The sequence below is a fragment of the Sciurus vulgaris genome, assembly GCF_902686455.1.
Source record: "Sciurus vulgaris genome assembly, chromosome: 3".
NCBI classification, from domain to species: Eukaryota; Metazoa; Chordata; class Mammalia; order Rodentia; family Sciuridae; genus Sciurus; species Sciurus vulgaris.
This window is the reverse complement of record NC_136463.1, coordinates 179,851,255-179,874,771: the sequence shown is the minus strand read 5'-3', so window position 1 is coordinate 179,874,771 and position 23,517 is coordinate 179,851,255. Positions and strand designations below refer to the sequence as shown.

Genomic DNA, 23,517 nt, shown 5'->3' with positions numbered 1-23,517 from the left:
AGCGAGGACTCCCAGCAAGGACAGGAAGAGAATGGCTGGCTTTTATGGAGTGAGCTCTATGTGTGTGGCACTGTGTTGAATTTATTTGAGATCCCAACCTCATTTATCTTCCATAACCATTCTTATCCCCATTTTATAGATAAAGAAATTGGAGGCCAGAGGGTTGAAATGATGTGCCTGGGGTCAGGCAGCCAGAAATGAACGAGCCAGGGTTTGACCCAGGTGGGGCGGCTCCAGGCCTTCCTTCCTCTCTGTCTCTCTGTTGTACAGAAGGTTGAGACGTAGGCAGTGCTGTACATGGGTTCCCGCTACTGCTGTGAACCAGCAGAATTGGAGCAATAGCCAATTTGCTGGCTCCCAGAGACTACTATCGCATTCCTGTTGCATCAGTATGGTTGCCTGTGTTGACTCAATACCCCTGCATTTGGTGGCCCAAATCTTTGGGAGAAATAAACCTCTGTATCATACATAAGCTGAAATTGCCAGGTGCCCCGAGACTCTCTTCAGCTGAAGCACACAGTCGTTTATCCCGACTGGAGTCCTTGGAAGCTGCTAATCAAGCTGGATCACACATGTGGTCATCCCAATATTAGACAAAGCATGAGGAAGGAGAATTGATAGGAATGTTCCAGAGCATCTGCTCGAGAAAGCAGCAACCCCTCCTCTTACCCAGGCATGGGTGTTTGACCAAATCCACTCTAGATTTTACTTTCCTTTTCTTCCAGTGTAGTTGGGTAAGCATGAAGTATTGGTCCATATTGTTCATAAAGAAAAGTCGATGGCCAAGTTATATCGTGTGCATATATGAACATGTGATAACAAATCCCACAGTTGTGTACCACTATCATGCACTGATAAAAAAAAAAAAAAGAGAGAGAACAAAAAGCTGAGGTTATAATTAATTATGATCCTCAGTCTCTCTCAGAAGTAGAATACTATCTTGTGTCATTGACTCTCCAAATTCATCAGCAAAATCTCTACCAAGTAATTTGCAAAGTGCAAGCACTGGGAAAACTCTGTGCCCCTTGGTTACCCGTCGCCTAGTGGTTGTTTTGTGTTGCGTGCGCTGGGTTATCTTGGGGTGTTAGGCAACTTTTGCATTTTGTTCAATGTCCCAGATGCGCTCTCTCCTCTCTTCTCTATGCTGACTCCATTCTGCCATGTAAATTGGCCCTGGAGGAGACACTGGAAGAGTCAGCCTTACTGCCCTGCCCTCCTGGAGGTCAGGCTGCCTTCCAGGGGAGTCTTTTACTCCATGAATAGCAGCAGTCCAGGGGCTCGTTAGTGGTCAGCAAATAAAACTAGCCCAGAAATGCTCAATGGCTGCAGTGTGCTGTACGGTCCCCCTGGGCACAGAGCTAAACGGGGGCTTTATACAAGTAGAGCAAGAAGAAATAGTTGAGATGTTTGTCCAAAGACTTCCTTAGAGTGCAGTGAAATTGCTTTCCTATCAGTTTGTCTTCACTAAAAACCAAGTTTTGACCCCAGTTGATCAAAATTAGTGGTAAGGAATCACAGTATATTTGCCAGGTTCCACCCCTCGGCCACGGATGGAAGGTGTCAAGGGACAGGAGACCCCTTTGTGCTTTTGGCCTGTTCCAGTGCTTCCACTCAGTGCTGATGCCTTGAGGGTCCGCCATTGGGCAGAAGCCTTCTTTCCCATTCTTGACGGCCCAGGACTTTCCTGCGCCATACGTTTCGACTGAAATCTTACTTAGATGAGGATCATTCTGGTCATTATTTAGCCAGGTTGTTTCCTGAATCAGGAATCACATGGTTAATAAAAGCAACTAATAAGCAAAACTGCCTCTTTATAAATAATTTTAACTCAATTGCTTATTTGCAGTGTTTCAGTTTAGTTTTGTAACTTCTCCGAGTTCTACTTTCCCCATCTGTAAAATGGAGACATCTACTTTGCAGAGATTTGGTATACAGTAGGTACTCAATAAATAGGAGCACACCTGTCAGGGCTGGTTGCTTTAGGAACAGGACCTGTGCTTTTCCCTCACCTGGGGAAGCTCTTCACTCTTCAGTTACAGGAAGGTGTGGTCCACCCACGGTAATGACCTTTAAGATTGGGGGTTTAGTTTTGTGAGTCTCATAAGCATGTGACGGTGAGGGTGGAGTCAGAAGGGGGCCCTGGCTGTGTCTGTCCTGGAAATGGGCGTTTGTGGTGATACCAGGTCAGGATGAAGCATTAGCTTTTTCATGTAACAGATGTCTTGAGGAAGTCACGCTGAAGGTGACCATTAGCAAGTCCCATGTATATCCTGCCATTGAGAGTCCACTGCTCCAAAAGATATTTTGAGTTAGGTAAGTCATTCTAAAAGCCACTAAACAAGTAGTTGCTGCCACTTATGCACAGCTGGCAGATCACCTAACCTGTGAGTATTCCCAGGGACGTTGGTGCCAAGGGGCCAGCAGAGGAAGCGCTGTCGTGGCTGAGTTCCCTGAGCCGCCATTACCTCATGGCCCAGCGATGCTGCCTGGTGACCTGGAGTTTGCCAGGGGTTTTATTGTGATCTTTACCTTTCCTGCCAGGTTCCCTTTCAGGCATGGAGAAAATCAAGAACTATTCGCTACCTTCCCTCGCAGACTTACCTTTGTATTGCTAGCCATACTGTTGAGGAAAACAGCAAGAGCATCCAGCTTTTATGAAACACTTACCACGTCCCTGGCTTTTGTCTGTCCTTCCAGTGTGCAGGCAGAGCTGGGGTCCTTGTCCAGCTCACTGGCTGCAGGGGCTGCCTTCCTCAGCAGCATGCCTCTTGTTTCCTGCACACAGAGCACATTTGTCCTGGAGACATTTCTAAAGGACGGTTTTTTTTTTTTTTTTTTTCTTTTCTTTTCTCATTTTTACTGATGATGTAATGGATACCCAGAGATAAAAATTCAGGTTGAAAAAATACCACCTTCTTGCAATTGCTTAGGTCTCTATAGTACACTCGTTGAGACTTCTATTTTTATACCTATGACATAGCTACTAAGGGACCCATAGAATGTAGGCAACTTTTGCTTGAGTCTGAACAAACTTTTTTCTCTGCTAACAGAGCTCTGACTTGATCAGGGAGAGGATGTTCAGGTTTAGTCTCAGAGAGAGTGATCCAGTCCAGCCATGACCATAGTTGGTCTAAGGTTTCTCAAGACCAATTTTTAACCATTGGAATATAAGAGAATATCTATTAGGGGTGGCTTCACCTCATGAATGACAAATGAAGCTTCTTGAGGGAAGAGCCTTCCAGTCCTTTTCTTTTTTCCTTCCTGTTGTAAGCGTAGATGTGATGTCTGCCATTGCAGCAGCCATGTAGTGATTCTGAAGCAACAAATAATAAGGCCAAGAAGCACTCTTCTAGGGAGGCTGGATGGATAAGATGGAAGGGGCTTGATCACTGAGTGGCTGCTGAATGTACCTTCTAATAAAAATTCAGGTTGAAAAAATACCACCTTCTTGCAATTGCTTAGGTCTCTATAGTACACTAGTTGGGACCTTTAATTTTTATACCTATGACATAGCTACTAAGGGACCAAAATTTAGATTCAGACCCAGGTTAGGTCTCCATAGTTTACTCACTGTGGTGAGTTGATATATTGAAGTCTTACTCCCTGGTATTGTGAGTAGAACTTCTTTAGAAATAAGGTCTGTGCAGATGCAGTCAAGTCCGGGTGAGGTCATGTTTAGGAGGCCACATGAAGACGGAGGCAGAGCATGGAGGGAGGCTGCCACAAGCCGAGGTGTGCCAGGGACTGCTGGCCCCCTCCTGGTGCTAGGAGAGCCTGGGAAGTGTTCTTCCCTAGAGCCCTCGGATGGGGTGAGGTTCTTCCCACATCTTAACTTTGAACTCCTGTGAGACAATATGAGTCTGCTGTGCCGAGCTGCTCTGCGTGTGGTAATGCAGTCAAGTCATGCTGCCTCCTGCTTTAGTGCCTGCTCTGCCTTAGTGGCCTGGAGCGTTTTGCCTATGGCCTGGGCACGCAGGGGGTGCAGCGTTACCAGGAGAAAGGGCTCCATGACTATCACCCTCCCTCAGGACTAGATCCACTCAGGTTTCTTTGTGAGTGACAGAGTCTGCCTCCCACTGTACAGTGGGAGGGCCTGCTTTTCCTCAAGTGCGAGTGGCATCCTGGTGCTAAAGCCACCTGTGTGGTGGGGAGCGGCAGCTGTGGTCTATGTCACGCCTTCTGAGGTCGTCCCCTAGGAAGGGGGCTGCGGGGCTGTGGGCCGGGTGGTAGCTCTGGGTCACTATTTTGCTTTCAGACTTCAATTCTTGTTGGCTTGGTGTGTTCGTGTGCTAGGGCCGCCCCAGCAGTGTGCCACAGACTGTTGGCTGAAGCACCAGGATGTATCACCTTACCGCTGTGGAGCCCTCCAGCGGCACTGTCCCTTCTGGGCTGGGAGGGAGCATCTGTTCCAGCCTCTCTCCCAGCCTCTGCTGGTGTGCTGGCAATCTTTCGCACCCCTCGGCTTCTGGTGGCATCGGCTGGGTCTTCACACAGTGCTCTCCCTGCAGGTGTGGCTTTGTCCAAACTCCCCTCTTCTGTGTGCACCAGTGATGGTGTTCAAGCAGCCTGCTTGGCTCCGGTGTGCCCTTGTCTTTACTAATTACACGTACAATGCCTCATTTCCAAAAATGGTCCCATTCTGAGGTCCTGATTTAGAGGATTCTAACATAGGACCCTTTGAGGAGGGGAGGGGCCCCAATCGAGTCCATAACACTTGGTGTAGGATTTTCTTTTGGGTCTCTGCCACACAGCATCTATTTCTCCCCACTTGGTCAACTGTCAGGAAAAAGAAAAAAAGAAAGACAACGAGAATTTGATCCAAGTCGTAGTGAAATGGATCGCCACATCTGCGTGTGCTGTGGATTGAAAATCAAAACAAGAATACCTGTCAAGGAGAATGAATCAGAGAGTTCAGAGTAGGTGAAGAAGTTACTAACCTACCCCATTCCCTCTGCTTCCCCCGAAGGTGGTCTGTGTGCTCTGGTAGGTGGTTATCTGCCCACTCATTCCCTAGGGCATTCCTAAACAGATGCAGATATATATGTGCATGCTTAGGTTCCTCCCATGTATTTTGGCTCTATAGCCCCGGCTCCCAGGTCACGGGGTTTCCTGGGAGCCTTTTATGAGCCATCCGTGCTGCTCCAGCCTGTGCTCTCGGAGGTGAAGAGGTCTGGGGTAGAGCTGGACTGTAGCTCAGGCCATCATTTCCCCGTGAGGGACGTTAAAGTTCAGTCCATGGTCTCCTGCTTTCCCCTGTAAATTGTGCTGTTACAAGAATTTGTGCATATCCTTGTGTGCTTGTGTCCTGTTCTTTAGTCTGAACAGTCAAGTTGGAATGACTGAGTCAGAGAGTGTGTGTGGTCTCAAACTGAGCTGTCAGGGAAGGCCTTTTATTGACAGCTCTATGTTTTGATTGGAAATTCATGTCATTTGACAAAGGTACAAAGAGGAGAGTTGACTGGTGTCTTAGTTTGCTTGGGATGCTACAACAAAATTCTCTAGATGGGGTGGCTTGTAAGTGACCGAAATTTGTTTCTTATAGTTGTAGAGAAATCCAGAAGTCTAAGATCAGGGTCCCAGAAGATTCATTGTCTGGTGAGGGCCTGTTTCCTGGTTCAAAGAGATGGCCCTTTGTTGCTGTGACCTCAGATGGAGGAGGGAGTGGACAAGCTCCCTAATCTCATCTGTTGGAGGCTTTACCTCCTGATACTCTCCATGCTGGGGTTAGAATTATGACACATGAATTTTGGAAGGGACATAAATGTTCAGATCATAGAAACTAGAGAAAGGATAATAGTATTTGCAAAAAATGGTGCTGGAACAATTGGCTACCTACATGCAAAACAGCAGCCACAGCATCAACAACAGACCCAAATGCAGATGGTCCCCGATGATCAATGGTTTGACTTATGGTTTGTCAGGGATGCAGCTGAGCCAAAGCACATCCATACGGCTGCTCTGTTCTTCACTTTCAGTATAGTATTAAGTAAATTATATGAAATACTCAATATATAAAATAGGCTTCGTGTTAGATGATTTGCCCAACTAATAGGCTAATGTTAGTGTTCAGAGATTGCTTTAGGCAGGCTGGGCTAAGCCATGAGGTTTGATAGGTGTGTTAGCTGCATCGTTGACCTTCAGATGCTTTCGTCCTTTGAGGGGTTTATTGGGACTTAACTCATAGTACTTTGGGGGGTTATGTACCATGTACATTCATCCATACCTCATACTGTATATCAAAATGAACTAAAAATCGATCGTAGACCTAAATTACTTAACAAAACTCTTGGATAAAAACAGCAGACTATCATTGTGACTCTGTGCGCATCTGTGTAAGTGTCACCACAGTCATGATAATGAACAACCCACGTCATCCAAAAGTTTCTTTGAGTCGGGCAGAGAGTTCTCAGAGCAATGACAGAAACACAGTCAGGGAAGAGAAAAATTGAACTGCATCAGAATGAAAAACCTGTGCTCTTTAAAATTACTCTTCGGAGAATGGAAAGACAAGATGTAGGTGTGGAGAAAATATTTGCATATCACGCATCTAGTAAAGGATCCAGGATACACGAAGAAACTGTTGAAACTGAATAATAAGATACATATCCTAGTTTTTAAAAAAGTGGACAAATGGTTTGAACAAAGAAAATAAGTGGATGATACGGTGAAGTATAGGGGCATCGATATATACATGAAAAGATGTCCAAGGTCCTTAGTCATTAAAGACAGTGTCATTAGTCATGAAGACCACCTCAGAGCATTTCTGTGTAACTATTGGAGTAGCTCAAATTGAGGAATCGCTGGGATGCTCTTGCTGCTGGTGGGAAGGTGGAAGGACGGATGCAGGGTGGTAGTGCTGAGGACGGCTGGAGGAAGGACCAGGCAGGGGCTTGGGGAAGGTTTGGGAGTGATGAGATGTTCAATGTCTCTGTCGTGGCGATGGTTTCCTGGTTTATGCATGTGTCAAAATGTATTCAGTGGTGCCGTTCACAGTAACCCACGTGAAGCATTAGAAAGATGTGAGTGTGAATATTGTCCACCAGACCCAGCGCTAGAAGCGGAAAGAAGTAGCAGTGAGTTCTCAGGATGCCCTCAATCCTGAGGGTTCCCTGTAGCTTTCATTTTCCTTTAACTAGAAATTCAAATTCTTTTATTGTCGTTTTTTAGAAATTAAAATTCTAACCTTGAATGTACACAATGAACTCTAATATTATTCTTGTAGTTCTTTCCTCTCTGTTTCAAACCCTTCCTCATTTTGTTCCAGAAACGACATTTTTCACCTACCCCTGTTTGCCTAAGTATCTTACAGGGAAACCAGAGGTTGAAAAAGAGAAGAAATCCAGGACAATGGGGGGGAAAGTTCATGTTGGAGCCTTTTTCATCCAGGCTTGTTCTCGGTGGCCTTCTTTCTCATTCTTGCTTCCAGCCTGTGCATTTATCATTCTATTGCTTTTCCAGTTGGCACTGTCCCCAGGGGCCTTGGAAGCCCTGTACCCCAGTGCCGGGTGGACTCAGGAGGCACTGCAGGTGGAGGGGTAACTCCAAGATCGTAGCCCCTGCAGCTGGCTGGCTGGCTGGCCACCTTCTTGCTCGTCTTCCTTCCAACAGAGGCACATAGGGAAGACATCAGCCAAGACATCAGTGGCTCTTGATTCCTCTGTGAATCAAAGTAATGTGTCTAGCAGATGTAGGATCTGGGTTCCTGGTGGAACGATTCCTTTTCCAGGGAATATGCCAACTAAAAATGTCGAATGGATGGAACCACTTATCTAATGGCTGTTGACCCTTAATAAAAAGCATTCCCAAAAATGACCTCTCTGATTGTTTAAAAGTGTTTTTCCCTCAAAAAGGAAAATTTGAGGCATTTAACTCAACATCAGTGAGGAAAGCCTGTTTGGTGAATGTGGGACTGGACTGTGTGGCACAGTGTCCAATCCCGTGTCCTGTTCATGTGATGGTGGCACTGTTAATAATTACAGGCATTTACTGAGAGTCTTCTGATAAGCCAGGATGTGTCGTCATTCTAGAAATGGCAAATACAACACTAGACTTCAGTTCCTAACTGTATTCACTTTGGGACTGAAGGACAGAAATGAAGCAGGTTGAGGGGAGGGACAGCAGATGGGCCAGGAAGAGGGAACACTGGGAAGTTGGGGGGTTTAAGGATATGCGCACACTTAGGGAGGAAGGGGGGAGAGTGGAGGGCGTCACACAGACACTTAGCCCTGTGTCTGGCACCTTATGGCTCCAGGAAGATGAACCGCGGGCACACCGTGCGGACTGATGTACTCATTCATCACACGTTCGCACCTGCTCAGGTGCTGACCACCCTGTGGACCCTCTGACCCTGCCACAGCAATGCTGTCTTTCAGATAAGGACATTGGAAACTGGAGAATAAGATAAGCAGACCCAGAGACACAGGGGCGGGCAGTTGGGCAGATGGCAGATGATGAGAATATGCCTTCAGATTACAGGTCGGGCCGCCAGGAACCCATCCAGACTCTTGGCGGTGGCAAGACAGTGGGGCTTCTAATCAGGCACCCATGTTACACGCCTTGGCGGCTTCACTCTCGGGTTATATCAGGGCCTCTGTTTTGTGTTTCATTTTCAAGTTAAAAATGAAGAAAACAGTTGTGAATGTTGAAGTGCAAGGACTTAGCGTGGTGACTGGTATACCACAGGGGTTGGGAGATACTAATGTCTTCCCCTATTTCAGATCCAAGGGACAACTGGGGGTAGAAACATAGAACTTTAGAGCCAAGTGGAACACGCGTGTTTGGCATTTCCCAAAGTGGGTTCCACGAAGCGTGAATCCAGTGAGTTGCTCAGGGGTGTCCTGCCTCCCAGGGCCTGGTGTCTCACCATGTCTGGAGGCTGTAGGGAAGCACCCCGGTTCTGCATCTTAGAACAGGACTTCTCATGGCCTTTAGGGTGCCAGTGCCCATGGGTTTGCAGGTGAGGGGAGAGGGTGGGCCCGGCCACTTCCCGGAGGGGCGTTGCACAGTCCAGAGCACGTCAGTATGGAACTCGAGCTTCTCTGTGTCCACCAACCACGGGGCTGAGGCTTGGCTCCAGCCTGCAGGAATGTTTCCCTTGGCTCCTGCAGTGGATATAAAAACTTTACAAATTAGTTTCCAGGATTTAAAAATTAGAGGAATTTATAAGGAAAGCTGGACTTTCTAATTCTTTTTAAAAATGGGCAGGTCAGACCACAGAGGGCCTGTATTTTCATGTAGGGACCACCGAGCAGCCACTGCTACACTTGAATGGGATGAGCGTGGCCTCCAGCTGGTCCCACGAGTCTGGCGCATTCACAGTGCAGGTCCCTGAGTTCTGACCCCCATCCAGCTCAGCTCCTTCCCTGTCTGACACCAGAACCGAATCCTCACTTCATTTCCTGTTGGGCTTGGAACCAGATCCTTGGCTCCTGACTTAAAGGCCAAGGCGATCAACAGTTCTGTAACTGAGTTTATTTGTCAAGCATCATATTTATTGCTCTCCAAGCCACTCCAGGAACCTACCTTTAGATCCATACAGGCAATTCCTCTCCTCTCTTCGGGGACTGTGCATTGGAGTTTGTCTCATCGCAAGGGGAACGTGTGGTTGGCCCTTCTCTCTGGGGCACACAGAGCCACAGGAACTGCAAGTGTTGTTGCCCATCCTGTTTTCTAATCCAGAGCATATGAGAAGGCTCCTGCAGAAGTGGGTGGCTTCTTCTGCTTTTAAGTAAATGCAGACCACTCTTTCCTACATCTCTCACGCCAGGCAGCTAAAGCCTCTCATTGTTATGGTATTGGCTCAGTTGGGGGATTAATACTGCCAAACATTGGAATAGACTTTTTCCAAAAAGGGGGAAATGTGGAGGGTGGAGGAGAGTCTTTAATTGAGTGGATTTCAACATTTTCCTCACAGATTGTCAGTCTATGAAGAACCGTAGATATGCTGCTTCAGAAAACCCAACTGGAGGATGTTGGAAATGGAGATAGCACTGCCTCATGTAGAAAATCCCAGTTCCACCAAAAGAAGAACGTCAAAAGCACTTTGCAGACTTTTTCTAGTCCCCCTGGAAGCAGATCTGCCCTTCCCAGGTGTTTCACTGTGGCTTACACTGCCCACTTCCTGCAGTTACAGGATTCTGACTATTTTTAGCATGCAAAGCACTTGGAATCAACTCACACAGTGGCTTCAGCATAAAACAGTGAATGACACCTTCAACCATCTTCTTGTTTTATGAAAGCACACATGATCTACAAACTAAAAAAATACAAATAAAGGCTGAGCACAATGGGTCATGCCTGTAATCCCAGCTGCTTGGGAGGCTGAGGCAGAAGGATCTCGAGTTCAAAGCCAGCCACAGCAAAAGTGAGGTGCTAAGCAACTCAGTGAGACCCTATCTCTAAATCAAATACAAAATAGGGCTGGGGATGTGGCTTCATGGTTAAGTGTCTCTGAGTTCAATCCCTAGTACCTGCCCCTCAAAAAAAAAAAAAAAAAAAAAAAAAGATATACATTAGGTCCTTATATAGTTCTGAAAAGGCTGGCTTTTGGTTAGTAGGGGGGAAAGTCACATGCTTTTAAAGTGCTTTTCAATAAAAGGTGAATGCAGTTTTAAAACAAGACCAAAATGAAATTCCTCAAACAATAGTCATATGATGAAAGGACAGATTTAGTTGTGTTTGAAAGCCTAAAGTTATAATTAAGGTTATAACTGAGTCTGAAACTTTCATCTCTGAGCTTCCTGGCAGCCCAAGTAAGAAAAGAAACAGGATGAGTTACTTAGTCCTCATTGCCTAATAAAAGAAAGTACATATACTCATGTGGGACCCTGCACTTTTTCTTAGCTTGAAGTAGTCCCTGGAATGTATTGTGTGGCTCTTTATATGGGACATTGTAACATAGATTGTTGGGTAACAGCATTAGTTGAAGGAATGCTAAGATTGTTTATATAGAAGTAGTAGAAGTGGACATCTGGGTGGTTTCTGCCTAGCTTCTTTTCCCATCTGGTAACAGCGCCCCAATTTTGTTCTGGGGAGCTATTTTTCCCTTGCTCTAGTGGGAAGATTCCATCCAGTTTTAAGGGGAGGTGTGTCTGCTAGTTCGTGTGCCCTCTTTTAGCCCCAGGTCCTGGTTGCCCCGAGCTAGATTAATTAAATGCTTCTGCCCAGGAGTTGGAGTCCTGACTATGATCACCCAGGGAATGAAAGTAGCCAGGGCTGAAAATCTGATAAGTCCATTTTCTGAAGACAGTCTGTGGTTCTGCTGCATAGACGTTGGGATCTGCTCCATCCTTCTCCCTTCTGAGCTTGGTCTTCCCACGCTCCCTTCAGTCCAGTGCCACGCCCATATTCATACTTTTTTTCCTGTTTCTGTAATGTGCATAATTTTCTCAAACAAGATCAATCATAATTTGCTGCTGTCTTTGAGAGTGAATGTCTGTTGCTTGCAACCACAAAGCATGCAGGTAGCATTTTCCCTTGAATCGCCGACGTTTAGTCTGTGTTTCTTAAGGTTGATATCTGGAGGCAGGCATAGGTATGTGGCAAGCAAAAAAGTCATTCTTGAAACTCTCTAAGACACTGGAAACCCATGGGTACACACACGTCCTTGCAAATGACTACATGTTTCTTGTAAAAAGTGTGTTGGAGATGAAGAAAGGGTGTGCACAATTATTGCTCCTGCACTTATCCTTCCTTTATTAAGTGACTTTGAGCAAAGATAATCCTAATTAATAGTCCTGGCCTGCAGCTCCCGTGTTCTGGCCCATCTTTGGAGAAAGATTTTGTCCTTGTTTATCAGGGTGTAACCCTGCTATTGGCATCTGCTATAAATCTTAAGGTTTTTATAACTTGGATGTCACTCTCACCTTCCTGCCAAATCTCCACACTGAAAATGCAGAGTGTCATTTTAAGTAATGATGCTTTTACTGCATCCAAAACAAATAAAGGAATTTTGGTACACATTATAAAACGAATCCCTCTTGTTTCTGAGCCTGGAATGAAAATGGTGTCAGGGATGCAAACAGCTGTTTTGGCCAAAACAGCTAAAGAAAGACAGGGTCACAGGCTGTCTGAACTTCATTTCTTGAGAAACACTTACAGTCCTTGGTTAAAAGTGTGAATGGCTCTGTAAGTTCACTCTAGGACAGTGCAGAGTTCAATACCTCCATCTCTGGCAGTCCTGACCTTCTGGAAAGAGAATGGAGCTCCCAGTCCTGAGACCCTGCTTCTCCACTTTGATTTCCCACAAGGAGGAAATCTTCACAACAAAGCTCTGTGGACCCAGGGAAGTTCATCTGGTGTCAGTTAGTGGCACACCCCGCCTCCTCCCCACCCACCTTCTGGTCTGTGCTGCAGGAGCTTGGTGCTTTGTGGAAAATGAATGGCATGGGCGAAGTGCAAATCCAGAGTGTCATACAACCAAAGCAAATTCGAATTAGTGTTCCCCAGGCAGGAGTATTCTTGTGGGTGTTTTAAATATTCAGGTAGAGAGTGCAGCCAGTATCTTGTTGAGGAAGTTGATAGATGGTTTTTTGGAAGTCAGGCAGTCTTGGGGACAAAGAATACAGTTTCTAAACCCTGTAACTTCTTGCTTCCCTCTTGCTGCTGTGTAGATGGTAAATAGCACAACGGAAGGCTGATCTCTTTACTCGTTGGCCCAGAGAGTTGGCGTTTCTCTTCATAATGTAATTTAATGCCTTTGCTGAACAGGGGCTGACCCGTGAGATATGTGTTTGCTCTGAACCGGAGGGCATGTGTGTTGGCAGGGTACCTAGGTCAGGGCAAGCATTCAATGAAAACTTGGAGGCAATTTTTTGGAAATGAAAATTAATTTGCATTTACTGGGATCCCTACTTTGCACATAAGGAAGAACTGCCCTGCAGTTGGGGATACATTGTGTTTCCTGGCCTCCTCCCTTACTTCCCCTCTCTTCCTTTCTTGCTTCTCTCCTCTTTTCCTCACAAGTCCAGTTCTCTCCGTTCCTGAAGTTTGTGAACCGTCTTGCTAACTGCCGAGCCTTTGAGACATTTTTTGCAGCTTGTTCAAGGGGTCGTCACCACCTCACCTTTCTCCACCTCCTTTTGCAGTGGCTCTAGGCTCTTGGTGGCCTGGAAGTCACCCCTGAATTGCATAAAAACAAATATGCTCTTGCTTCAGAGCTATTGCCTGTTTTTTTTTCTTTTGGCTTTTTAAAATCTATTTTTATGGGCACATTATAATTATACATAATAGTGGGATTTATTATGCCTTGTTCGTACATGCACATAACATAATTTGCTCAATCTCCTTCCCCAGGACCTTCCTTCCCGCACCCCACCCCCCACCCACTAGCTCTGCTTTTATGATGTCCTGTCTTCTTTTTTTACTTCTTTCTTTTTCCGGCTTATGTTTAAGAGGGCATTATATCTGCATTAGATGGTCATCAAAACTCATTTCTTGGATTATAGATGAAGGGGACAAATGGATTCATTTTGATCCAAGGAGTGAAGAAGTAGATATGCTGTGGATTTCTTATAACAGGCACCTAAAGTCTATTTTGAACCTCAGCAGATGCCTGCTTTTGTTGAAGGATCTTTATCTTTGTCATCCTGATCACTGGCCCTTACATAGGAAATCCACTTTTGATTTGAGTTGCTAAAGCCCACCTGTCAATAAGAAAGAGCGTGACAGAGCATTTACTCTTCATCACTAGCATTTCCTTGTGCATCTCAGAGGAAGTTTGATGTGTCATAACATTTTCATAAGTGTTAATATTTAAAAAATTTTTCACATTCTAACTATGAATGGAAGCCTGCTTTTGGGATCTTAGACTGGATTAAGGCTGGCCACAGCAGAAGGCAAAGTCGCGTCTGAGTTAGAGCTCACACCCGTGGGGTCCCAGTTGAAATGCAGACAGTGAAATAGACTCAGCTGAAATGTCTTACCGCTGACTTAAGGCTCTTAACTAGTGGATCTTGAAGCTCATGAGGGTCATGGAATTACTTTGAGACGTCTGTTTAACCTTCTACGCAGTATGCATTTGGTATAGACTGAGAAAATATAAGCTACAGGGATGTCAACTGCTTTGCAAAACCTGTGTGCTTTATTATAATAAATTTTGGAGTTAGTATTGATTGGTGGTGGCTTTTGGGCCTTGTGCCTATTTCCAGTCAGTGAGCACCACAGTGTGCTGTTTGGGGCAGCAACCCTTTGGATTTGGAAAGGACTTCATACTTGGAAGAGCTGGATACCATCAATTTGGTGAACGCAGACCCAGGGGGAAAGTCCACGGCCAGAGCTGAGACTGGCCGCGCTCCTCCCAGTGTCCAGTTCGCTTCAGGTTTTGCTTTCACATGTGTTTACTGACCTTTTGGTTTTGGGTGAGGAACCCAATTAGGTTCTAAAGTGGGTAGAAAAAGAGGTCCTTGTGCTCAGGGAGGGGTCTGTCAGTTACACAAGAAGTGGATTGTCATTACGTAGGAATCTCCCGTCCACCAGGCGAAGATGAGGCCTTCACCGTCCTGACCTTTCCTTTGGGACAATGAAAGCTTTCCTGGTGTCCTCCCCAGGAGACCCTCACAGCTCAGATGAGAGCAGTGCATTTCGCTTAGGGCAACAGACCATTCTGCCTGGGGGTGTTTTTGCCCCCAGCTGAATCAGGACAGTGGGAAGAATGCTGGGCACTGCACCATCTCCTCCACCACAGGTGCTAAGTCTAAAGTCATGGCGGACGTGGGGTGGCTGTCCCAGCACAATGCGAGCTTCTCGATTTGCCTGCGAAGCTTTCTGCTTCCTCACTGAGGCCTGCGCAGTAACAGTGAAGGCCACGCATCCTCTGATAGGAGCCGTCAGTCGAGGCTGGGTCTGACCAGGCCTCAGATGGTTTTCCAGGACATCTTTAAATAAAAGCGTTTTGCCCAATGTCATGTGCTGAGAAATGCCAAGACCATTTTTCTATGATTAAAAAGAAAATCGCGTCTGAGTGCTCAGAAGTTTATCATTTTTCTGTTTGGACGGTTGCTGTTGGGTTAACTTGTTTGGGAAAATGTCATTTAGTGTTCATCTCTTGCCATTGTATTTTCCTGTCCTGCAGTCCTTTGCACATTGGATGTGAGAAGATTGTCTGGAACGAGGCCAAAGGAACTGAAATGTCAGTGATTAGGGGGAACATTTCTTTCCCCCTTCTCTGCAGTTGGTGTTTGTGAAGTGCCTGGGTCAGATGCTCAAGAGTGGCCTTGATTTGGTTCAAGGTCATAGACCTTCATCTCCATCTCCCTCCAGTCTTCCCGTGCACGGCAGGCCATTTTCCTCACTTGTGTATCTGGTGCTTGGTGCCTTTGCCACTGTGGTTCCCTCAGTCTGGAATGTCCCTTTCCCTCACTTGCCTGTGCCTCTCAGCTCGTTATGGCTCTTCTCTGTGTTGGAATTACTTGTGGGCCTCCATCTTCTAAGAGCCTCTAAGCCCCAGGGGACTGGGGCTGGGTCCTCCTTCACCGCCGGATGGCCTAAGCACCTGGTGTAGTACCTGGACTATAGGCTGGTAATGCGAAGCAGGCTCAATGAATATACTGATTTAAGTTGTGCTTCAGTACACTAATGATTGTAATTTATTATTGCCATCTCTTAACATCTGTGGACAGAAAATTTAGAGATAGATTCCCAGATTTTCATGCTAGGAAGCAAGGAAGTGCTCAGAAAGAAAAAAAGTTATTTTAAGAAGGCACGGGCTGGCACAGTGCCATACACCTCTAATCCCAGTGGCTTGGGAGGCTGTGGCAGGAAGATTGCAAGTTCAAAGCCAGCCTCAGCAATTTAGCGAGGCCCTAAGCAAAGTAGCAAGATTCTGTCCCAAAATACAAAATAAAAAGGGCTGGGACTGTGGCTCAGTGGTTAAGCATCCCTGGGTTCAATCTCCAGTCCCCCTCACCCCAAAAATAAAAAAGACATGGAAACCAGCTTGACTTTTATTGACTAAATATGGTACATATGGTACATGCACGTCATACCCCAAAATAAATGACAGTGGTTATGGATTATAGCCCATTGAACAGAATAAGAATCTATCTATCTGTACTAAGATGAACTTATTTAAATAAAAAAATAAGAAAATAAATGAACAGAGGAAAGCCCTTCCTTATAAAAGAACATTGATCAATAAAGCAGAAGTGATGTAGTTAAAAATCACCATTTTGTGATCATTGTTGTAACAGTTGACCCAGGCAAGAATCACTGGTGAATATTCAAACTTGTGGGTAAGTGTTTAATGTGAAACAGGCTGTTTACATAATCTCAAAGTATCTCCCAACAAATTATAAATTGAGAAAGAGAAAATACTAACTTCCCCACAAAGTCAGGTGGACATCACCTTAGACAGAGTTAGCGTGACCCATAATGGGGCAGACCTTGGTCATGTGCCTCCTGATAGGATACTCTGAGAAGGATCACTTGCTCCTGTTCCAGGAACATAGGCTCCAAAATAGCTGGCTCGTGTTCTCCAAAAGTATCTATGTCCTGAAAGACAAAGATGGACTGAGAAACTGTTCCAGATTAAGTAGACATGACAACCAAATGCGGTGCATGATCCTGAATTAGATCCTGGATCAGGGAACATTTTGATAAAGGGCTTCATTAAGATGATTGGTGGCATATCATTTCACCATAGCTATGCAAGGGTCTGTTGTTCTTAGGAAACCTACAGTGATGATTTGGGTCTGAAGTAGAGATGATACCTGTGTCTTGTTCTCAAAGGCACATGGAGGAAGGGAGGAGAAAGGGAAGGAAGGGAAAAGAAAGAGAAGGAGCCGGGAGGAGGAGGAGAGGAGGGCGGAAGGGAGGGAGAGAGTAAATGAATGAGAATAAGAATATAGAATAAAGCAAATGTAACAGTGTTGATCTTGCAAAGCTGTAACTATTTCTTTTATATTTTGATAACTTTGAAATTATTTCAAAATAAAATGTTGAAGAGAGCACACCAGGTGTACAAATTCATAGAGAGCCCTTCTGGTCGTTTTGGGGAGCAGTGGTCACTGAACTGTCCCTGCAGAAGGGCAGGCTTCTGTTTTTTTCCTTGCTGTGCACCAGGTGCAGAGCCAGTGGCTGACAAAAGTAGGCAGTTCCTAAATATTTGACGACGGCAGGAACCTTAGGGCTTGAAGTCCCTTGAGTCATGGAATATTTATCTTCTCACAATAGCAAATGCTCATTGCAAAGACACATTTGACTTTTTCCTAGTTCCCTTGCAGCTAGTTACAGTCATACAAGAAGTTAGCTGTGCCTGAGAAGAGGGGGTCCTAAAGGAGGGTGCCTGCCTCCCTGTCCCCCCTTTTCTGTTCTGTCAGGCCCCCGATGCATGGCGAGCGAGCCCTGGCTGCTTACCCCAGGCTTCATTTATGTAAGAGAGAAATAAACATCTGTCTTCTTTAAACCTTTGTTATTTTGCCTTTCCTTTCATTTACAGCTGAAGCTAATCCTCAGCGATACGTTTTACTTTCTAAACATCCTCCCCATTGAATTTTTGTTCCTCTGAGGAGCTTTGTATTCCATTTGTATCACATGCACATTAGCTATGACACCCTCTGGCTTTGGGTTTGCTTGTTGGCGCTTTCTGTTTTCTCCGAGTGGAACTTGCATTGTTCTGACATGGATTCCCTTTCTGTCCTTGAGCTGGTGGGTCAGTCCCTGTGACTCTGGGTGTTTTCCACGCTGAGGCCACCCTCCTTTCTCCTCGGTCATGGCAAACCCTCTCCCTTTTGCAAATTGCTAAATTGGTCTGAAAGGGTTGTGAGAACTGGCTTTCTGAGGAGATTTCTTGTCTTGACCGACCCAGCTGGAGACCGGACATGCAGAGGTAAGCACTTGGAATAATCAGAAAATAGGAAATTTCAACTATTTCCAGTTGCCAGAAACGTTTTACTTCAGCTGGAGGATCCAGAGCAGATATTTGGAGTACTCCTTCTGCCTGGTGAGTTTTGTTTAGCAAATCTCTGTACTTTTCGGAATCTACTCATGTTTTTTTTTCTTGCTTGGTGGACGGTCCTTCCTTTGAAACTATTTATTGCCACTAAGGTTTGCGGCACCATCCATCCCACGGATAATCAATGGGTGTGTGTGCCCACAGCACAGCATAAATAGAGGAACCGGCTGCCAGCTTGTTTATTGCTGAACCGGCATGTAAGCAACGGGGCTTAGCCCCTCAATTACGTGTGTATGTGGTGAAGTGGGGAACTTGGAAGTGGACCTTGCAGGGACATTGCGTGGTGGCTGTTATTTCCTTTAAAGCATTTATTTTCCAAATGCTCTGTGGATGGAGATTGGATTTACTTGCATAATTTCCATCACAATGTTATTTCACGGCCTGAGTGCTATAGTTGGTAGCATGATTTCTTCTGGTGAGCTGACTGTATTGGTTCCCCTAGTATGAATTTGAAAGATAATTGGTAATTACTTAAATGAAAAGGATTATATTTGGAACTGCCATGGGTGAGGCCTTCCCTCTCTTTAAACTCTGAATAGTCTAGACAGGAATGAGTAATTACAATTATATGCAAATTTTAATTTTAGTCCTGCAGCAAAGAGAACAAATAACTTCTGTGGTCGTTGCTGTTGTTCTTATTGTTGTTTGGGGCCACTAAAGCAGTCAGTAGAACAAACAAAACACAAAGACATCCAAGAACCAATCAAATCAAATCAAAATGTCAAGGGATCCATCATGAAGCACGATGAAAATGTTTCCCCAGCCTCGGTGAGTCTGTTTTAGAGGAAAAAGAGCAAGACCCGGAAGCAGGAAGTCTTTCTGGAAGTTTCAGCCTGATTATTGCTCTGTTTGTGACTTTGGGCAGGTTACTCAAACTTCTGAGACTCGGTTTCCCTAGGTAAATCCATCTAAGAATACCTGCTTCACAGAGTTCTGAGAGTGAAAGGAGGTTATGTACGTACACATTTTCTTCACTGTTAAATACCTTCCAGTGTTTTCGGCTAACTAAAGAAGTAGCCTGCCCTCCCCAGACCTCCAGGGCTCATTTTTCTCTTAAGTAACACTGTCATTTTGCCTTCTGGATAAGAATTCTGGTTAAGAATTTGTCATAACTTTTATGTGATGTGCATAACCTATTCTGACTAAAGTGGGTAGCATTACCTTTAGGATTATTGCTGTCATTATTGAATGCTCATGAGAAGGAAGGTAGGCAAATTAAAAAAAAAAATAGCCTCTTTCCCTTGACCTTGGGAATGGGGGGTGAAGAAGCGTGAGCATAAATGGATAGCTGACTCTTCTACCAGGAGGCTGGGGCAGTTTCCAGAAGTGTGGTTCTCATCTGGGTTCTGTTTGGAATAGGGAGGCATGTGTCCAAGAGGGAAGCTCCGAGAAGTGCTGTACTTGAGGACACAGGAAGTGGAGTGGGGGACTCAGTCATGCAGAAGAGTCTGACACAACAGGTGGGCTTTTAAGAGTGTTGTCCAGAAGATGCAGAGGCCTTAATGAGTTCAGACAGCTCTTCTAAGAAAAGTGGGTCTGCTGGGGAGCGGGGCTTTCTTACGGCACAGACCTCCTTGGGGGCTTTGATTTTCAGGCAACTGAAAAGCATGTTAAGGATCCCTTTAGGTGACCTGAGGCTTCTGCTCATGGAGTTTGAAGTTCTTCAGGATGGTTTCCCTGTTTCTCTGAGCCCTGACGTGCCTAATGCCATGGCAGGTATTGTGCCTAATACTGCCAGAAGCGAAGCATAAATTGGGGAGGAATCTGCAGGAATCTTTTGACAGACATTCAGAGAGCAAAGTCGAGGATCTGAAGCTCTCATGAGCAGATGAGAAAGGAAGAGTGTACAGTTTTATTATTTTTTTAATGGAGAATTGTCATTGCAGATCAGGCAGTGTGTGGAGATTGTACAAAATATTTTGCATTTATTATAGTGCATTATTTGGGGGACTCCAAAATATAATCCAAAATGAGGAAAAGATCACTGATCTTATGAGAGGTTACCTTGAGTTAAGATGGATTTAAGATGGGAAAAACCCCAAAGATTTTGAAAGATCGAGTCTCTCTCTTTTTAAATGAGGTGGTCTGTGAAGTTAGATTTTGGGAAAGAGGGTCATGAATATTTGTTGATGAACATAGTCCCTTAGGGTAGCTTTGAGGGGACGCCCTAGAGGCAGCCTTGATTCCAGGTCTGATTTCCTCAGCTGGTTGTGGTTGTCTGGATATTAAGAATCAAGGATACTTTTTTGTATTTGGAAAATGTGGTGCCAAAATGCCTCAGTCTGACTGGAAAAAGGCTCCTTAGAATGAGGTCTCTTTGGCCCACGCTGAGGCCTTGCCTGGAGTCCTGGTCTCTACCTTACCTCGAGACCACAGGTGCCTGGGTGGTTGTGAAATGAGGTTGCAGCCACCCTCTGTTGCGAACTAAAAAGCAACATATTTTGTTTATACCACACTGGTTTTATCTTTATTCTTATGTTTGTATTAGAAATGAGTAATTTAGTAGAAAAAGTACCCATGGGGCTTTCTGCCAAGACTCGGTGCCAAACATGAATTGCGTGATTGAAGTATTCAATATTATTAATTGTCGCTTGACAAAAAACCAAGCTAGGCTTTTTTTTTTTTTTTTTTTTTCAACATTAGCTAATTGAAAAAGATGGCATTATAATCAAACTGTATGAACTGGAATGGCTAAATTGGGCTTTGACCAGAGTAGATGTGGCCTTGATCTTATAAAAATAAAAGATTTCTATTCCTCTTGGTATGGGAGGATAAAGATGGTTGAGATCATACCAGGTCTTCTTGTTTCTTGTTTTCTTTGATTATTTCCTTGGGGGGTGGGATTGGCTGTGAGTCAAATATTTTTTCCATTTTCATCTCTGGGCTTTAATGTTCAAATGCCACATATCTGCAGGATATGGTACAGAAATAAAAAAAAAAAAACAAAAAACAAAAAACATGACAGTCACTTATTAATCCAAACAATGTTTCTTGAGCATCTACTCTGAGCCAGATTCTATCCTGGGCATTTTTTTTTTTTTTTTTTTTTCATCTTCCGGGAGCTTACAGTCTTAAGGGTGCAGTAGATTTATAAATGTGTCACTGCAGTACGGAGAAATTCATCTGTAATAAAAGCAGAGAGGGGGAAGTGACAAGGCCTGTCCTAGATGGGAACCCAACACAGGGGAGGGGTGGGAGCTAGCCGAGGAGGAACAGGCATGTTCTTGGTGGAGAAGGCACAGGAAGAAGTCGCCCTGGGCTGTGAACTCAGGCTTGCCCACGTCATTGTGCACAGGGGCTGGAGGGAACGTGGAAGGCCAAACAGAGGGAGGCACAGTTTCCAAGGGTCTTCTTTGGGATTTTCTGAGCATGGATGTCATTTTTTAGGCACTGGGAAGCTGTTAGGGCCTTAAAGGAGACAAAGGTCTAAGATATTGGTTTTAGGAAGATCTTTCTGGTGGTGGTATAGACAATGTATTAAAAGCAGGGAAATATGGAGGAGGCTGTTGAAACGGTGCAGGCTAAAGGGGACGAGGAGATCGTCAAAGGTGGTGCGGGCTGGTTGGGGAATGGCAGGGGTTTCGAGGCAGAGTGCAGAACCTGCATCCATGACAGATGACGGGAGGGCGTGAGGAGGAGAGCCAGTGGAGCTTGGCGCAGGTCTGATCTGGAGGCAGCCAGCTTCTGAAGCAGAGAGAGCAGGTTTGGGTGGCAGCAGGACAGGCTGGGTGCAGAATCCCAGGGCAGCTCGATCAGCCTGTGGGCCTGCAGCTCTTGCTGTTGTGTGGAGTGAGCTGAGTCACAGCCCGTGGTGTGAGTCTGGATTTCAACTGCTCTCTAATGAGGCTGAACAGGAAAATGATATTTTAGTTGTTGGATTAAATATTTTTTCTACCTCATGGTCTAAAGGCCAAGGTCTCTGCCTTTAAAAATTCCTATTTTGGAGTGATAGCTCTGTTCTTGGTATTATGTCGAGCGAGGTACCTGTTGTTAGAAATATTTTATGGGGGGAAAAAACGGATGCCTCTCTAACAGAGAGGTTAACAGGTTTGCCAAAAGTGGGGAAGTGGGAATCAAATCAGGACTGTATTATAAGCAAGTGTATGGGTACATTAGATTCTTGTAAAAGGATGAATTTTATGGGCCAATAGTTGACAAAACAAAACAATGAGTTGTAAGACGTTTCCGTCCTTATTTGGTTATTTAAGTTGTTCATTAAGACTTTTCTGCTTGTATGGGACAAATTTAAGCTTGATTTACATATGGCATGATCTTTATGTTACTTAAAAGCTCACGAACATTTTAAGAAAAAACATAGTTTGAGAATCTTCCAAAATTATAATTGGACACCTTGGATATTTGAGCTCACATAAAGAATATTTTTTTCCATTCTGCTTTATTTGTGTAGTACTCAGACTTCCTGTGGCAAGGTACATGGTGTTTTATAGACTTTTCTGGATAAAATAAAATTTTCTTTTGGATCGAGGGCAAAACTCAAACAGATTCATCTTACTGAAGTATAAAAACTGAGTCTCCACAAGTTAAAGGTGATTAACTAAACTTAAGTTTTTAAAACAAACATAAATCAATAGTCTTGTTATCATATAATGACCATAGAACCCTAAGTTCTAAAAGGTACCAGCCATCATGGTCAGTATAAAATAAAAAATTCTGGCAGGAAAGAAACATATAGACCAGAGAAAAAAGAAAACATTCGTGAAGAAGGCACAGATGTTGAAATAGCAACCTCTTGAAAGTGACTGCTATGAATATGTCCAAGAAACTGAAGTTTTGTCAGAAGTAGTGAACAAATGGAAAACCTCAGCAGAGAAATTGAAACTATACGAAATAACCAAATAAAAGCTGTGGAACTGAAAATTGAAATATCTGAAATGGAAAACTTTGTTATATGGGCTTAACAGAAATTTGACAAAGGAAGAAAAAAGGGTCATGGAGCTTGAAAATGAACCAGTAGAAATCGATCCAGTTGAAGAACATGGGAGAAAAAAATTAAGAAAAAGTTAACGGCACCTCAGCCAGTCACGGGGCACATGAACGGTGCAAGATGTAGGTAGTCATAGCGTCAGAGTGTCAGAGACAAGAGAGAGGTACTGTTACAGAAAATAATGCTTTAACCAATAATGGATAAAAAGTTCTGCAAATTTGGCAGATAATATTAACTTGCAGATTCAAAAACCTCAGAAACCCCAAGTGAGAGAAAGCAAAGAAAACCACACTTAGGCAAACTATAGGCAAAATTCTGAAAATTAAAATAATGAGGAAATCATGAAAATGGCCAGGAAAAACGCCTCCTTTGCACATAGTTGAGCGATAATATAAATGATCACTAACTTGTCAGAAATAACCATGAACAGGAGATAATAGGAATGACTTGTTTTAAGTGTGGAAAGAAAAGAACAATTTATTAACTCACAACTCTATTGTCGGGGAGATATACCTTATACAGGATTTTCTGCTTACTTAGTTTAGTGTATTAGTCAGCTTTGTGTTACTACAACAAAATACCTGAGATAACTTACAAAGAGAAAAGGTTCACTTAGCTCCCA

The 23,517-nt window shown here is 44.4% G+C and overlaps 1 protein-coding gene across 2 annotated transcripts in view; it reads left to right on the top strand.

Moving 5' to 3' along the window:
- PID1 (phosphotyrosine interaction domain containing 1) overlaps positions 1-23,517 on the top strand; it is a 226,555-nt gene that overhangs the window by 4,425 nt on the left and 198,613 nt on the right. The window contains exon 1 of one of the 2 annotated variants that reach the window (XM_079132654.1): positions 16,848-17,824. The exons of the other annotated variant lie outside the window; for it this stretch is intronic. The gene's annotated coding sequence lies outside the window, so the exon portion shown is untranslated. Of the gene's footprint in view, positions 1-16,847; positions 17,825-23,517 lie in introns of those variants that run through there. 2 annotated transcript variants of the gene reach the window in all.